At 44.6% G+C, this 17,560-nt stretch overlaps 1 protein-coding gene and 1 long non-coding RNA gene across 2 annotated transcripts in view; both read right to left on the minus strand.

Annotated features, from left to right (window-relative positions):
- Positions 1 to 17,560, minus strand: part of LOC119132871 (dehydrogenase/reductase SDR family member 13-like) — a 197,197-nt gene that overhangs the window by 45,785 nt on the left and 133,852 nt on the right. The gene's annotated exons all lie outside the window — the stretch shown is intronic.
- LOC119132913 lies at positions 4,234 to 7,684 on the minus strand. The gene is made up of 2 exons (XR_005099999.1): positions 7,380 to 7,684; positions 4,234 to 4,482 (listed from the first exon to the last, which is right to left on the minus strand). It is a non-coding gene; the product is annotated as an uncharacterized LOC119132913 (long non-coding RNA).

Consider the following 17,560-nt stretch of genomic DNA (forward strand, 5'->3'; position numbering starts at 1 on the left):
ACGGAGGACGACACGCTGTACACCGTCGACGGGCCAGCGTCCATTAGGAGGACCTGGTAAAGAAAGACCTGGGAAGGAAATTCTTCGCTGGGCCAGCATCCTAGGTCTGCCTTCGTCTGACAGAGGTGGATTGACGGGATCCGGCAGTGCAACGAACCAGGGGACAAGTAAGTTAAAGCCCTAAAGTTGTGTGATTGTGCTGTGTGAAACGCGTAAAAGGTAGAGGTGCACGGGATATAGCTTGGGTTTAAGTCCCAGTGGAAGGAACAGGCTGAGAAAAGACAGAGTTTCTTTTTCCTAATTGAAGAAGGGCGTAGATTCTTTTTTTTGTCCGTTTTTCCAAGCTGTTTGGGAGGGTTTTACACCCATCCTGGATAGGCATAAAAATATAAATAGAATAGAATAGAATAGAATAGATCTTTATTGTCATTGTCACATGTACAACGAAATTTAAAAAGTGCCAACCGATCCGCGCATGCGATAAAAAATATATAGAATAAATAGAATAAAAAGATAAAAAAAACAAGATAAAAACCCACAGAAGAACATACACAAACATAAAGCGCTGGAGTTTGTGTGACTGGTAGGGTAAATTGACTAAGTAGCAGTTCTAGCATTGATCCACGGCAATAACACAGGCTAGGAATTTGTTGGAAGGTCAATTTAAACCTGCATTGAGGATCCTCAAAGAAAGGAAAAAAAAAGTTTTGAACATTTTTATTTATAAACCTAAAATACCAAATTAAGATGGGAAATAAAAACGGTAAATCCCTAGCTCTTGAAGGAGATGAGAAGTTCATGGCGAGTAAATTTCTTAATTGTATGCAATACATGCCGAAGTGGAAGAAAAAGTATGGAGTAGAAGGAAAGTTGAAAGTTGAAGTGTGGAAGATAGTGGTTGATGTTTTGGAGGAGAGTGTAGATAGGAAAACAAAGGGACTGAAAAAGAAAAGAAAAGAGAGAGAGTTGAATTGTGCTAGACCAGGGGTGGCCAACCAGTCAGAGACCAAGAGCCACATTTTTTACTGTGTCATCGCAAAGAGCCACATCATACACATGAGCACACATGAACACCCCCCCCACACACACACGCACACACACACGCACGCACACACACACCCCCCTCTGCTCAGCCAAATTTATTGTGACATTATTATGTCACGCACCAACATGATAACGACAAATTGACTCCTACAGTACTAAAACCACAGACCAAAGACCACATTTTCAACAATGAGCATTGTGTGCATTGTCTCACACAGACAAACTCTCAGTTCAACAAATTCCACAAACAAAAACAAAATAAGTTTTTTCACTTACTATGTGTGGCGGGACAGACCATTCGTTTGAGTTCGTCGTTTTCAGGAGACAAGATTTCAATAACGTCACTGAGGCATATTTTAACGAACTCCACTTCATTGTATGGCTTTTTAGCCCGTGCAATGTTCCAAGCCAGTTGAAACAATGCAAGTGTGACAGTCTCTGAGTGCTTCGTAATTTTTTTGAAAAACTGTACCTATTTTTCTGCCTGACTTTTCAAAGTCTCCAAACTTGTGCTTGCGAAATTCAGTCCCTTTTGCAAAGTCCTTATCGATATTGGTATGAAGTGAGCTGAAGTGGCGCTGACCATTTGAAGCTTTTAAATGCGCCAATGACGTCAGACATATCAGGCAGAATGGCTTGCCATAGCGTTCAACAAAAAACAACTTTAACTCTGTTAAAAACGTCCTGTGTTCATCGTCATATATTCGTTTAGCTGTGCATTTTTTCCTTGCCATTTTGGCAAGCGTCTTGTCAGCTTTTCTGGACCTAATGGGCCCCCGTAGTCATAGTCGCCATTCATAAAAAAAGCGGGCAAAACCAATCGCTCTGTTTGTCCCTCCTCCTTTGCGGGATTTCACCTCACGCGCATGCGCGTTTGACCAAAATACCATATTGAACTCAAGCGAAGCAAATACGCACGAAAAATAAACACAAATGTTGATATGAACGTAAAAGAGCCGCATGAAACTAGCCAAAGAGCCGCATGCGGCTCGTGAGCCGCGGGTTGGCCACCGCTGTGCTAGACTGTGGTTGACAGCTTCACAAGAGAGAAGAGAACAAATCCAAAAGACAAAAGATAGAAAGTTGAAAAGTGATGAGGCTGCGACTATGTTTGTCAGGCCGGAAGACAATGAGGCGCACTGTCCCGGCCACGGCTCCAGCCGCAGCTGGAAGTGCAGCTCAAGCAGAGGAGCAAGAGGGACCGTCCGCTCGTATGCAAAACTTGTATCGAAGTTTAACAGACCTGCACCCTCCCCCATATAACAAAAAAAAAATCAGGGTCACATTACTAGAAGTCCTGTACAAACGAGAAGCTTGACCACTGCTGCTAGATTTTCCCAAAATTTCGCATCAACTCCTCCCCCACCGTCTGTTGTCTTCCAGGTTAGAGCACGCTGGCGTCAAACTTGTTGACTGCCGCTTCTGTCCCGGACCGTGTCCGTTACTTGTTTTTCGTTTTCCTGTTTTCAGTGCATCCGTCTCTTCTTTTATTTTTCTCGTGTTGTCCTCCGTCCACTTCGCATTCCCGCAGCTCCGCTCTCACCTATCTGTTTCCTCTCCCTCGGACTACCAGCTACGTTTGCCAGCTAGCCAACAGCCAACTGGCCCAAACCACCACCGGACCCTCCTGCCTCCCGACTCTGAGCCTGTGGCCGCCTGCTGTGGACTCTACGGCAGCTCTGGCCTGGCTCTCTGGCCTTCCGTCTGGCGTTCTCGGGCGACGGGCTCCACTCCCTGCGGGCTCCACTCCCTGCGGGCTCGCCAACCGTGGCTCTGCTGTGTGCCGCCGTGGTGCGTTGGGGCCTGCCGTTCGAGCAGGTGCAGTCGAGGTCGACCGGCATCACCATCTGGTCCATCTGGTCCAACATCTGGACCGGCACTTCCCCGATGGCTCACCCATCTCCTCTTTTTGGACTACCAACCCCCCGTCACCCCCACCTCCCGTACTGCCAACTTCAACAACCTCCGCTCCTGCCCCTCCTGCTCCTCCATCCATCTCCTTTGCACTGCTGACTGATGTCCTGTTATTAACTATATCCTATTGTCTCCCCCCCCCATACGTACCCCCCCCTTTTTTTTTTGTTATCTGTAAAGCGTCTTTGGGTTATTGAAAAGCGCTATATAAATTGAATGAATTATTATTATTATTATTATTTGGACGATGTTGATGTGTGCCCAATGATACAGATGCCAAACCCTATTGTAGGGGAAGGCCAACCTCCACATACGTATGTTTTTCGGCCATAGACTTTGGAAGAGGCAAGAAAAGCAGTTGAAGGGGTTACCCTTGTTGCTGAAGACCCAGATAAATGGGCAGAAGACATGGCTGGAATCATACATTCCTATAGACTGAATGGGCATGAAGCAGGAGAAGCTGCAATGTCTTCTTTGGGAAAAGACTGGGCAAAGGTTAGAGGACATTATACAGGTAGAAATAATCAAGGGCCTTTTCCCTATCCCGTTGAGGGAAATCAATTGGTAGGGGAGTATGCAGCACAATGGAATGATCTTGTGCAAAGAGTGAGAACTATATTTCGAAGACGAGCGAATTATGGTCATTTGGCAGGAATTAAACAGAAGCCTGGGGAAGAAACTGATTATTTTCGCTTAAGATTTGAAAAAGAATTCAGGGTGCATAGTGGCATCCCATTCAATGATGCAGCTGAGAGTGCTTATCAGCAACAGCTTAAAAATGCGCTCCTTACTAATTTCCGCCCTGAAATAGGCAACTGGGTGAGGAAACATTTGGTGGAAGTAGATATTGCAAGTGTGACAACAACTATGCAATGGGCCAGACATGCTGAAAAAGTGATCAAAAGAGGCAAAAGTTCTGATGTATCTCATCAAGACAATGATGATGATGTTGACCTAGATGAAGATACAACAGTCTTCTTCCATGGGTCCCAGCGGGCCAGAGGAAGAGGTAGAGGCCAACAAGGTCGCAGGCCGCCATATAATTCAAAATCCCTATCAGATTCAGAGACCTGTTGGAACTGTGGGAAACGGGGACACTTTTGAAGAGAGTGTCGTCAGGCAAAACAACACCAATCAAAGGGTGGAGGAAGGGGCAGAGGAAAAGCCAAATTTTCAGCATGACTAGATTCCTCCCCTTTGATCTCTTGTGCTCCTACAGAGGAAGAGATAGTAGATGTCCATGCAGCATGGGACATTTTGAATGCATTAAAAGAAAAACCATATGTTACCTTAAACATTGGAGGAAGTGAAGTAGAGTTTTTGTGTGATACCGGAGCTTGTAAAACCGTAATAAAAACTAAAGTCCCAAATCTAAAGGCCTCCCAAAATACTATTTGGGTAAAATCTGCTGATGGGCAGGTACACAAGGAGAGTATCTCCAATCCAGTTGTAGTGAGAGATGATGAAACGGGAGTCATAGCTTCAGTCTCGATTGTGCTATCCCCAAAATGTCCCATAAACCTTCTGGGACGGGATCTGATGACTAGATTGGGAATTGCAATAATTCCAGTAAAGGATGGCATGCAAGCATGTAGAGTGAGAGATGTAGACTCATATGCTGCACAGGCAGGTGAGCGGATTTGCTGTTCTTATGACATCTCTGCTGAACAGAATCCCAAGCTACCAGGCAATTTGCTGAGTGAAGCCCGAAAACAATTGACGCGACCTGAATCAGAAATGACTTGTAATGAATTACATGTCACCATGAATATTCTCACTGATCCACAAGATGACTATATTGAAAGTTTTCTCAGTGACACAGAAGTAACTTTAACAATCACTGCTCTGTACACTGGATCGCAGGTCATTTGCAGCTGCTGCTGTGCTCCTGCCCGCTCCTCAGGAAGACAAATACAAGTTGTCGGCTGTACCCCACATTTCATTGTTTAAACCTCACAGTATAACATGGGCAGATGTGGGTTGCCGAATTAAACTTGCTGGATCTGTCACTGATTATGAGGACAAAGGTGATGGGTGGAGCTACAGTACCAGTTGTGACATGTGGAAGCAAACTGTGTGTGAAGTAGCTGTTGGTAGGGCATGCGCTTGTGCGCTTCCCTGACTAGTTAACATTTGTTTGAATGAAAAGGAGGAGGGGGAATTGGCTGGGCTTCCTGAAAAACTGTGGACAAAGGGCCCATCTGATGTAGGACTGTTAACATCCATTCCGCCAGTGCAGATCAAACCAAGATCAGAGTGGCGTCCAAGAGTTAAGCAATATCCTTTAAAACAGGAGGCAATAAACGGGATTGCCCCTGTTATAAATGATCTTTTGTCAGGAGGAATCATCAGGAAGTGCTCGGATTCTCCTTGCAGCACTCCTATTTTTCCAGTTCGAAAGGCCAATAAAATTGATTGGCGAATGATACAGGATTTACGAGCAGTGAATGATGCAGTGCAGACAAGAGCACCTAATGTGCCTGACCCACACACACTTCTAAACACTTTGAAACCTAATCAGAAGTTTTTCACAGTAATTGATCTTAGCAATGCATTTTTCTCAGTGCCAATTCACCCAGACTCACAGTTTTGGTTTGCGTTTACCTTTAAAGGGCAAAGTTATACGTACACCAGATTGCCACAGGGATTTGCTGATAGTCCAACTATTTTCATTCAAGCTATCATGGCCTGTTTGGCTGATTTTCAGATGTCAAACAAAAGCCAACTTCTAGTTTATGTAGATGATCTCCTGGTAGCCTCTGAAACTGAAGCTGCTTGCAAGGAAGACTCCTTAGCATTGTTACACTATCTCTGCAAAACAGGGAATAAAGTGAACAAGAACAAACTCCAATGGGTCAGACAGGAAGTGAACTATTTAGGTCACACGTTGACAGCTTCTGGAAGACAGATACAGAAAATCAGAAAGCAGATCATTGCAGATGCACCGAAACCGGAGACAAAGAAACAAATTATGTCATTTTTGGGGCTCTGCAATTACTGCAGAGCATGGATCCCACATTATGCGGAAAAGACGCAACCGCTGCTAGATATTGCGCAAGGAGTCCCCATGGCGATGACAGAAAAAATAATGTGGACACCAGCAGCAGATGATGCTTTTGTAGTGCTGAAACAGGCTCTGATGGAAACCACATCTCTTATCTTGCCAGACTACAATAAAACCTTTGTGCAAACAGCAGACTGCAGGAATGGTTTTATGACCTCAGTGTTGCTGCAGAGTCATGGCAGCAAACTAAGACCAATTGCATTTTATTCAAAAAAATTGGATCCGGTGGCTCAATCCTTGCCAGACTGTGTCCAAGCGGTATGCGCGGCAGCGCTTGCAGTGAGACAATCTGCAGATGTGGTGCTCTTTCACAAAATTGAACTGCTAGTTCCACATGCTGTAGATGTGTTGCTACTGCAAAGCAAGATGAACTTTTTGTCACCTGCCAGACACCTATCCTACACTGCTACACTTCTGTCACAACCACACATTGTGATAAAGAGGTGCACAGTCCTTAACCCAGCAACGTTGATTCCGTTGCCAGGGGATGGTACCACACATAACTGTTTGGATGCTACAGAACATCTACAGCTGCCCAGACAAGATTTAATTGACACACCACTTGACAAAGGGGAAAAGTGGTTTGTGGATGGGTCATGTTCGAAGGATCCTAAAGGGAACAATCAAAGTGGGTATGCAATTGTGAAATTGCCAAACCAGATTGTTGAAGCAGAGAAGCTTCCATACAACAGGTCAGCGCAGGCTGCTGAGCTAATTGCACTAACAAAAGCTTGTCAATTAGCGGAAGATAAGGAAGTCACTGTATACACAGACAGTCAATGCGTTTTCTACTCTGTTCTATTTTGCAAAACAATGGGAGCGCAGAGGGATGACAACATCAACCGGTAAGCCGGTTACCCATGCCTCCTTGTTAAAAGACTTGTTGCAGGCCATTCATTTACCTGCTAAACTAGCTGTGTGTAAATGTGCTGCTCACACCACAGGCACAGATGAAGTCTCAAATGGAAACAGATTAGCGGACAGAATTGCTAAAGAAGCAGCAGCAGGGAAACATGGCCATGAATTTTTTTTAATAGATTCAGAGGACACGCAACTCATAGATAAGACTATACTGACAGATATGCAGGGCAATGCTCCAATGGTGGAAAAACGAATGTGGACGACAAAAGGTGCAGTCGCGGATACAGATAATATCCTCCGCATCAATGACAAACCTGTTTTACCAAAATCACTTTTTAAGGCAGCAGCGATTGCGACACATGGGCCTTGCCATGTGTCGACAGGGGGGATGAGGTCCATCATACATCAACAATTCACTATCTTTGGTTTAGATGCTTACTTAAAAATGTTTTGTAAAGCATGTCCCGTTTGTGTGAAACATAATCCACAAGGAAACATGAGACCTAAGAGAGGTTCATTTCCAAAACCGTCTTACCCATTTCAAATCGTGCATATGGATTTTATTGAACTCACATAAAGTGGACCTCACAAATACTGCCTAGTGATGATTGATGCATTTTCCAAATGGGTGGAAATAGTTCCATCTAAACGTGCAGATGCCTTAACAGTGGCAAAAGCCATTTGCAAAGCCATCATACCGACTCATGGCATCCCCCAAACCATTTACAGTGACAATGGTGCACACTTTGTGAACCAAGTTGTACAGAACATGGCTGTACACCTTGGCATAACGTTAAAAAACCACTGCAGTTACCACCCTTCCAGCGCTGGCCTGGTTGAACGATCAAACTATACTATCAAAAGCAGGTTGAAAAAATGCATGGAAACAACAGGCAGATCTTGGCCAGAGTGCCTAGACTTAGTGAAGCTCTGTATGAGAATCACTCCCACTTCAGAAGGGCTAACACCTTTTGAAATCATCCACGGGAGACCATATAGACTACCTGTGTTCCCTGCAGATTTACAAAAGGCAGATGAAGAACAGTCCTTGGCAGATTACATGATCAGAACGCTCAGATTGACAGAGGTGTCAAATGCAAATTTACTGCCGCCTGATCTTTCATCCTCACAGGTCGACAACCCCATCAAGCCAGGAGACTGGGTCTACATCAAAGTCATCAAAAGAAAGAACTGGGCCAGCCCACGGTGGGAGGGACCATTCCAAGTCTTGCTGACTACCCCCACCGCAGTGAAGATCGCTGAACGGCCCAGCTGGATTCACCTCAGCCACTGCAAGCTACAGGGAGTGCTGGACCCCTCAATTCGGCGTGGTGGGGAAGCCTGACCTCAAACTAGCCTCATCGTTTAGGGTTAGACGTCTCATTGTTGGTGAAGCGAACAACAATCCCCACTCCGCTAGGTGAGGGTATGTCCCTGTCATCCAAGTAGCAATGGGGCTCCACATGCCAGGTGGATCCTCTGCCGCGTTGTGGTTGGAGCGTGCTATGGTCTATGGACTCAGCTGAACAGACCAAGTGACAATGTTGACCGTGGAAAACGATGGTCACACGATGAGAACTTTGAGGACTGGTCATGGGACCCCAGAAACCCATACGAAACCAACACTTGGTACCGGTACGTCAAGTTCACTGTGAGATCACACACACAGGAGGGTTGCTATGTGTGTTCCAAACTTCCTCCTTCCTCTACACAAGTTCACTTGGAGGCCAGAGCAATGAATGTCACTGAAGCGAAATGTATGGCATCCATGGGAGGAGTTGGATATCAACACCGTGCTGTCACAGTCAGTGATGCCGACCCTCCCCGCCCTGGACTTGCGGAAGGTACCTGTGATCAGCTTTTCTGGACAAATCTCAATGTGACTGTTAAAGGACGAACACTGCCGCAGGTGGCCTACACAGAGCGGCCACCTGGAGTGAACTATACGTGTTACATCCAAGGAAGTGAGACCCACAAATGCATTGACAGAGACTGCTCTCCAGGAGGAAACTGGATGGGAGCTTTGGACATCGCCGCTGAGTGTCAGGATAGGAGAGCCATTTCAGGTGGTGAGGGCTCTCCGACCAACATGGCTGCACCATCAAACGGAACATATTTCATACAGAATGGCTGGTGGCTTTGTGGTCACAAGGTTTATCCGATGCTGCCCGCCACCTGGACAGGAGTGTGTGCACCAGTGTGGGTGACAGACCACACCTACAGGATACAACATCGTCAGCTGACGACAGCACACAACTCTTCTGGACGTCGACGCAGGGCGGTTACAACCTTTGACCCTCATGACCCTGTCTGGGGTGCGAATGTTCCGGACGACCATAAAGTATGGCCCGTCGGAAACAAAGTTGTTCATGCGCTTTTTCCTTGGATCGGAGTTGGAAAACAATCACTCTTCATCGAGACACTGAACTATCGTTTTCAATCCTTTGTGAATCTCTCACTGCAAGTCGATGATGGACAGAATAGAGAGATTCAGGCTATTAGACTTATGGTCTTGCAAAACAGAATGGTTCTGGACTTGATGACGGCAGCACAAGGTGGTGTGTGCCACATCATTGGGACTTCCTGTTGCACACACATTCCAGGAGATAACGACACGCACATCAAGGAAGCCATGAACTCACTGAGGAATTTACAACAGGCCATGTCGGAGGATAAAATCCCACATCAATGGGATTTCTTTTCATGGCTATTCTCTGGCGCTTGGTGGCAGCTGCTGTTGAAACTTGTGACTCCTGTGCTTGCTGTGCTGGTATTGTTGTGCTTGTTTACGGCCTGTGTTATCCCATGTTTGAAGTCTGCTGTGACAAGGTTTGTGTCTTCTACCGTAGCACAAGTACATATACAACTTCTCAGAGATGACGGATGTGATGACTATGATGTGCTGCGAAACATGGATTGCGTAGATGCTGTTTAGCTCAGCATTATTTTACAGAAACTTGATGATTTGACCATCGAAAATGCCTTGCAAGTGATGGATACAATGATGTACTGTTTCTGTGTTTTTCTTTTTCTTTTTTATTGATAGCATTCTGGTCGCCTAAGGCAGAGGGACCGTGTGACTCTTTTCCTGCATTTAATCTAGCCGCAGGTTTTTCCGTTGCACACAAAATTTGGACTGGAGTATTGAGGGAAAACCTCATCTTCACTGGAAATTATTGCTGTCATTGTATTTTCTTACTTATGTTTGATTGATCGGGGTTGACATAATCATATGATAAAACAGGAGGGATATGTTAGGGTTTACAGCAGGGCTGTGGACTCGGTCGGATTTTTGCACCGAGTCCGAGTCCGGCCTCTTGACCACGAGTCCGAGTCCGGCTGTCCATTTTTTCTGTTAATTCATGTGACTGCTTAGTCTTTATTCAAGGCTAATTTAGATCAAAATCTAAATAATTACAACAGTTTTGTGATGGCTTTGTCTTTATTAAACATATAAACGAAATACAATAAACAGATACTTTCAAGTTTCAATTCAACGACTTGAGTTTGTTCTTAGGAACAAAATCGCCTCAACCAAGACAGCCTTCATCGCGCCGCGCTGATCAGACATGATAAACTTGAGCCCGGAAAACAGGCGCTCTACGCTGACTTGGCTGATTGGCATTGCTGTTAGTGTCCGAGTCGCTGCCTTGAGGCCGGACGGATAATGATCAGCTGAAACAAATGGGCTCTCTTTCATTCGACCAAGTGCCAACATTGCCCCAATTTCTTCATCTATGTCGGTTGGCGAGGTGGCGGCCGACAAACGCTGGCGGCGCTCAATGCTGTCAAGTTCTTTTTCAAACTCATCCTCCTCCGTCGATGTGGAGCCATCAACCTCGGCCTCCATCGACGGCCCCTCCAGGTGCTGGTGGGTACGAGACCGGATTCGCCTCACAACGGCACGGAGGCCATTCTTGGCGCGCTCCATCTGCTCTTCGCTGAGGAGAATGCGGTAACGCGCATCGACGAAGACGGCTGCAAGAAAAAAATCATTGTCGAAGAGCTTGTCCTCTCGTTGCTCCATTGAATTGGCGATTGGTGAAGCCAGAAGGGGCTGCTTGCGCAACGCTGCCTTCAAGGCCGACCACTCCTTGAGAAAGCTGCCGGGGGTGATTGAGGCCGACTGGAGCTTGACCGTGACATCGTATGGCATCTTGAGGATCGTGGCCAAGGTCTCAAGCTTCTTCCATTCTGACTCGTTAAGGAGAAGTTCTGGAGAAGCAGCCGCCAAGTCCTGGACATGCTCTCGTAGATGAAGGAGCCGTTTTGTCATGAGGTAGGTGCTTCCCCAACGGGTGGGCACATCGACGACAGGGAGAAGACCTCCTCGACGACGGAGGACAGCAAGCAGATTGGGGGTCCGCAGTCTCTTCACCACCCGTCGGACTTTATCCAGTAGTTTCATGACATGCTCCGCCTTCAATCCGTCACGAATTGCCAGTTGCAGCGTGTGAATAGCACAGCGCATGTGATGAATCATTAGAAAATCGGCATCCTGAATCCCAGCGAACTTCTCAAGCTGGACCTCGTCGTCCAGATTGACGCCCCCCTCGTCCTCATCCATTTCGTTTTCAGTATCATCAGCATCTTCGTCGTCCTCATTGATGAGCCGCACGGCTTTGCTCATGGTCGCTGCGTTATCGACGACGATGGAGAGGACATGCAGGTCAAAATCCTTGATGACGGCATTGATGACATTCTTGACCGCCTCACTGTCATGCCCCCCGTCGGTGTCCTTGATGGCAAGAGTCTTGATTTTAATCTCACCGTCGCGGGTTGTTATTTAAATTCTTCCTCTTTAGTGACAGAGATGTCTTTTGTTCCCTGTCAGCCATCTGTCTCAGAGTCCTTACTGTCCTTTTGTTATGTGTGTGTGTTTTTGTTCCTGTAAGAGGCCTTCACCAACAATGAGCAGAGCATATTTGCATAGGCGAAGTGTTCTGATTTGGTTCATAGATTGTTGTTGGTCAGAACTGTTTTTCTTTGTCAAGCGTTATATACAGTTTGAAGTAGTTGCGTACAAGTTATCCCATATTTACTCAATGTTTGTTTAAGTGTTTAGGACAAGTTACTTATTGTTATTGTGTGTTAATTTACTAAGTAGATAAAGTCTAGCAAAGGTTTAGTTGCATTGTTCCACAGGAAAGCAGCAATTCAAGTTATCTGATCTCACTCACGGACGAGACAGCCAACAATAGGAGACGAACAGCTGGTTGAGTGCTAATTTACACCACACTACATTCTTTAGCTAATCAGCGTTGCTACAGACACAATCTCCCCTCCCTTTAGTGTAGCAACGCCTCTGTAACCAGGGCAACCAAAACATTAAATAACCGTAGCAGGGCAGTATACCTACGCGCATTCTCAGCAGCATGATGAAAATAAAATTGAACGTATTTTTTTTATTGTCGGACTCGGTGGACTCGGTCAAAATCAGCACCGAGTCCGAGTCCGGCAAAAAATGACCGAGTCCGACCGAGTCCGAGTCCCCGAGTCCGAGTCCACAGCCCTGGTTTACAGATTATCTTCATCGTATGATTATGTTGGAATGTAACCTGTAATAATTTACCTGGCTTGTCCTGTCTTAACAAAAGTAGTAGACCAAAGTGCTAAGATATTTTGAACTGATTGACTAGCTGCAGAGGAAGCAATCAAAGTTGCTTTGTTTACACAACGTCGTAAAAGATATGCTTTTATCAGCAGGCCAGGGGCTTCAACCCCATCCTGTCCACCCACACCCCCACTCTCAACCCCACTCTGTTTCTCTCAATAAAAATGCTCCTGCATGAGGCCAGAGTCAGATCTCATTCGACCATCGCTGTATGCACAGCGACGAATGGACTCTCCATCTGCAGGTGTCTAAAAAGACTTACTGGTCTCCTGTGTGGTTCTTGCAAAATAAGTTAGAGTGAGCACCACCCTAACAGTCTGTTCTTTGCAACTCTTGTTGCCCTTTTGAACTGGGCAAATAGGAGTGATTGCGGGAAGAGTTTGAGGACTTCCTAATGATTCCTCCAAAGACCATTTATGACAGGGGCTATCCCATTTATTGCCTCCTGTTTTAAAGGAGATTCTCTGGTCTTGGTCGGATCTGGGCTGGGGGAATGGATGTTAAGTCCTGTAGCAAATGGTTCCTTTGATCAGTCAAACAAATGTTGATTAGCCAGGGAAGCGCATAAGCGCGTGCCCTTCCAAACACATACACCACTTCCTCATAGCTTCTTTAGTCATTTTTCAATCATCTTCCAATTGTTTACAGCAAAAGTTTGAAAAGTTTGAAAAGCTTGAGAAAATTTTTAACTTAATGGTATGACGCCAAATGTATTAGAGAATCCATATGTCGTAAAGTGTTGTATTTTTACTATCTTTCACTATCGGTCCTACTCCCTCCCTCCTTCTGAGGCTTGGCAACGCCCATGCCTCACACCTTGACAAACATTTTTGGAAGATGTGTTTTTTACTACACGTGATTCTATCATCATTTAATTTGACTTTCTTTCCAAAACGCTTCTCAATTTCCCAGTTCACACATCTTCTGCATGTGTTACTGGTTTTCCAGTTTTTTTCTCCAGTTAATTATCAATCCAAAAGCAACCTTTTTTTTTCTTTTTTTTTTTTCCTTAGCATTTAACTTACTCAAAATCACTCTTTCTTCAAAGTCGCTCTACTAATTTTCCATAGTAGTCTCCAACAACTTCAACCATTCAACCTGTATTTTCCTTTCATTCAGGGAATCAGTCATCAATGCTCATTTGTATCTCACACACAGTCTCCAAAAAGGAGTCTTTCCATCACATTGGTCCCAATTTATCCAAGCCCCCCACACAACATTCATATACCATTTTCAACTCAAGGTTCCTGATAGAACAATCCACCAATCCAAAAAAACCTCAACACAAAAAAAACTGCTGGCAAATGAATCCGAATATTTTCTTTGTTTTTAAATTTGAAGAACTCAATCTCTCAGATTTAGCTCGCATATAGAAATTTGTATAATCTTCTAACACAACTGTTGGGAAAAATATACTTTTTATCATTGGATTCTATGTATCTACTCGTGTGCAAGTCTTCTACAGGATGTGACATTTTGACCTCGTGATGTTGACTTGGAAGCAGATGGCTGGCTAAGGAGCGCATGTTTGGAGTCACGAGCCGCGCTATACAATAAGCCCCATTTCTATTTCTCTTAAACAGGACATGAGGTTGTCGTGCGATAGCTGAAGCAGACAAAGGTCCTATTTAAGTGGAGGTCATGAGAACGCCACAGGCGTATCCGTCCCATAGGCGTTAAGACTACGTCTTTCTCCTAGATAAAGTCATGAGCTGACCATACCGCTTCTGTCCGAGATAGTATCCTGTTGTGCTGTGGAATGTCCTTCCTGTCTAAAGAAGCTATGCATTCATGTACACTTGCCCCATTGTTTGTTCCTCAATAAAAGGCACGACCAAACTGAGGGAAGGCGCGGATCTCAGCCACACTCGCTGTGTGTCTGGGTCGCCCTTCTGCAGAAGTCGCTGGCCATCGAAGACATATCCCGCCTCTGTGAGATTCTGTTCAGATAAATGTTGTGGACCCAACATTTTTGGGGGCTCGTCCGGGATTCCTGGAAATCTGCTCGCTGATCCGAGGAGTGTTGAGGACGCCGAATCCGTGCACGGCAGAGGTCCCAGGACCCTGAAGGAAAGCCCTGGGGAGCGATGTTCATCCACCAGGCCGGCGAAGTCCAGTTCAGCACCTCTCGGCGGCGACGATTGACGGAATCTTCAAGAGAAATCTTTCAGAGATTCGGTGAGACCTCTTCGTTGGCTGCGTGGTTGGGGTATTTTAGTCCCCGGAAAAAAGGGTACCCGGGTAAGGGCGGCGGAGTCCTTGTGAATTCCAAGTGATAGGAATTCGGTCTACAGATGGAACTTGTAGACGTAAATACACCTCGTTGTGTTAAGAAAATTCCGCGGTGTGAATGTGTGTGTGAATGGTAGCACGTATGTGCTGCATGTAATATAGTGGGAAGAAATAACGAATTTCTGTGGAAGCACAGGCAAGAATTCCTCACCAGGAAACTGGTCGAAGCAGGAATTACCACAGAAGGTCGTTATCCCACTAAAGAAACATTCCAGCTTTAGAAATCCCTAGGATTTGACAGTTGGACTAAATTCATTAAAATAGGGGGTCGTCAAAGTGTTACTGACAATGTATAAGGAGATGAGAAGTATATATGTTAAATAAGTTACCAAACCTGAGGCAAGTGTCATTAAGAGCGATGAGGCCGCAAGTATGTTTGTCAGACAATGAAGCCACAGTGCGCGGGCGCACTGTTAAGCAGAGGAGCCGGAGGCAAAAAGCTCTTTCTGCTCCTATGCAAAACATGCATCTAAATTTAAAAGACCTGAAAACTCCCCCATATAATAGCAAAATATGTCATGGTCAGTCAATTAGAACTCCTGTACAAACAAGAAGCATGACGAAGGCTGTTAAGTTTCCCCAAAGTATAAACGATGCTGATGTATGCGAATGATACAGGTGTCAAACCTTATTGAAAGATAAGGCCACTAATGTGAAAAAATAAATAAAAAATAGTAAAACCAAAACATCAAATAGATGAAGACGTTTGCGCAGCGCTGTTTGTTGATGTTGTTTGTCTATTGTGTCTTTATTGTGGGCCCTTGTCTTGTCCTTGTGTTTTCTGTGTGTTTATGTGTGTCTATGTGTTAAAATTATGAAATTGGCTAAAATAGTGTGCAAGGAAATTTACTAGACTGCGGTCTATTCGATTTGCACCACGACACAAAAAGGCAAAATGATTTTGAAACTAGAAAATGCAATTTCTGGAGAAATTGCGTGTGAAGGCGTAAAAGATTAATAAATACTTAGAGGATGCAACAGAATGATGTTGGAGCAGAATTGAATCAGTTGGAAAAATGTAGAAATTAGAGGTGAAAAAATGAATTTTGTGAAATTTTGCAGAAAATTTAATCAATCTTTTATTGGCCAAGTTTGAGCATGCCATACAAAGGATTAATAAGTTAACGTGAAAACATAATTTTTTTTTAATTTAGCGATTTTGGGAATGTTGAAAACTTTCCCCGGTGTGACTTGAATGGGCTGAATGATGTGAATGTCAAACTGGGACAATGTAAATGTGAAACGTGGAATGTGCCATTAGGAATGAATGGAAGAAAAATTGCCATGAATTTGCAAATTTTGTGGAAATGAAAAGCTTATGGAATCAAATGAATGCAAGCATCTCTTGCGTGAATTTTTGGAATATGTCAAAATTGGAATGAGTGGGTTGTTTTATCAAGAACCTTGAGATGGGACAAATTCAAATGAGGAATGTGAATTGAAAATAATGTATGACTGTGTGAACAGCTTGAAGAGAGCTTGAGGAGAGTGAGACCAGTGTATAATGGAGGCTGTGTGTGTGTGTGTGTGTGTGTGTGTGTGTGTGTGTGTGTGTGTGTGTGTGTGTGTGTGTGTGTGTGTGTGTGTGTGAAAGAGAAAGAGATGCAAATGAGCAGGAATGAATAACTGACAAGATACAGGTTGAATGGTTGACGTTGTTGGAGAATGCTATGGGAAAATTAGCAGAGCAACTTTGAAGAAAGAGTGATCTTGAGCAAATCTAATGCTAAGAAAAGAAAATAGGGCTTATTTCACAGTGGTTGACTGATTATCATGAATTGAATGGCTGGTTTTACGCTTTCATCTAAAAGTCAAGTTTTGGTCTACATTGATGATAATTGCTTTTGAAACAAAGGAAGCGTGGGGATGAGATTCCTTTCTCCTCATGCAGCATTTGGGCCAGAGAGGAAATTAAGTCAAGTAACAGAAGTTACGATGGGTAAAACCAGAAGTAAACTATCTTGGTTTACTCTCAGCGAAAGGGAGAGCAGTGCAGTGAGGCAGGAAACAGGCTATATTAGACACACCACGACCTGTCACAAAGAACAACTTGTGTTTTTTTTTATGTGATTGCTGCAGAGCTTGGGCTCCACGTTATGCTGACATTGCTAAGCCACTGACAGGAGTGGCTCATGGACAGCCGTTAGCAGTCGAAGATACATTCGCGTGGACACCAAAAGTAGAAGCATTGACAAAATTGAGAGTGGCATTAGTTCAAACAACAAAGGGTGCGATAATGGATAAGGTGTTATTGACCACGTCAGTAACAAAACTGTTTTGCCAAAATGACTTCTTAAGGCAACCCCAATTGTGTCACTTATGTGACAACAGGGGGGGATGAGTTATTAGTTACCTTCGGTTTAGATTCTTTAGTGAAATTTTTTTTTAAAAAAAGCATGTCCTGTTTGTGTGAAACATGATCCACACGGGAACCTAAAAGAACCTCTATATGAAACTCACCCCCACTTCAGAAGGGTTAACACCTGTTGAGAACAAAGTGGAAAATGTGTTCGTTATATGTGCTGCTGCAATGGCAGTAGAATCGTCAGCAGAGGTTAACTTGTTCCATCCCACAGACCTGTTGGTACCACATGCTGTTGATGTGTTGTTACTTCAAAGTAAAATGAACATGCTGTCTCCAGCCAGACATTTGTCTTATACAGCTCTGTTATTGTCACAAATCATTGCACTGACCAGAGCGTGTACTCTAGCAGATGGACAAGACCTAATTGTATACACAGACAGCCAGTATGCATTTTCAACAGTTTTTT

The sequence above is a fragment of the Syngnathus acus genome, chromosome 13 (assembly GCF_901709675.1).
Source record: "Syngnathus acus chromosome 13, fSynAcu1.2, whole genome shotgun sequence".
NCBI classification, from domain to species: domain Eukaryota; kingdom Metazoa; phylum Chordata; class Actinopteri; order Syngnathiformes; family Syngnathidae; genus Syngnathus; species Syngnathus acus.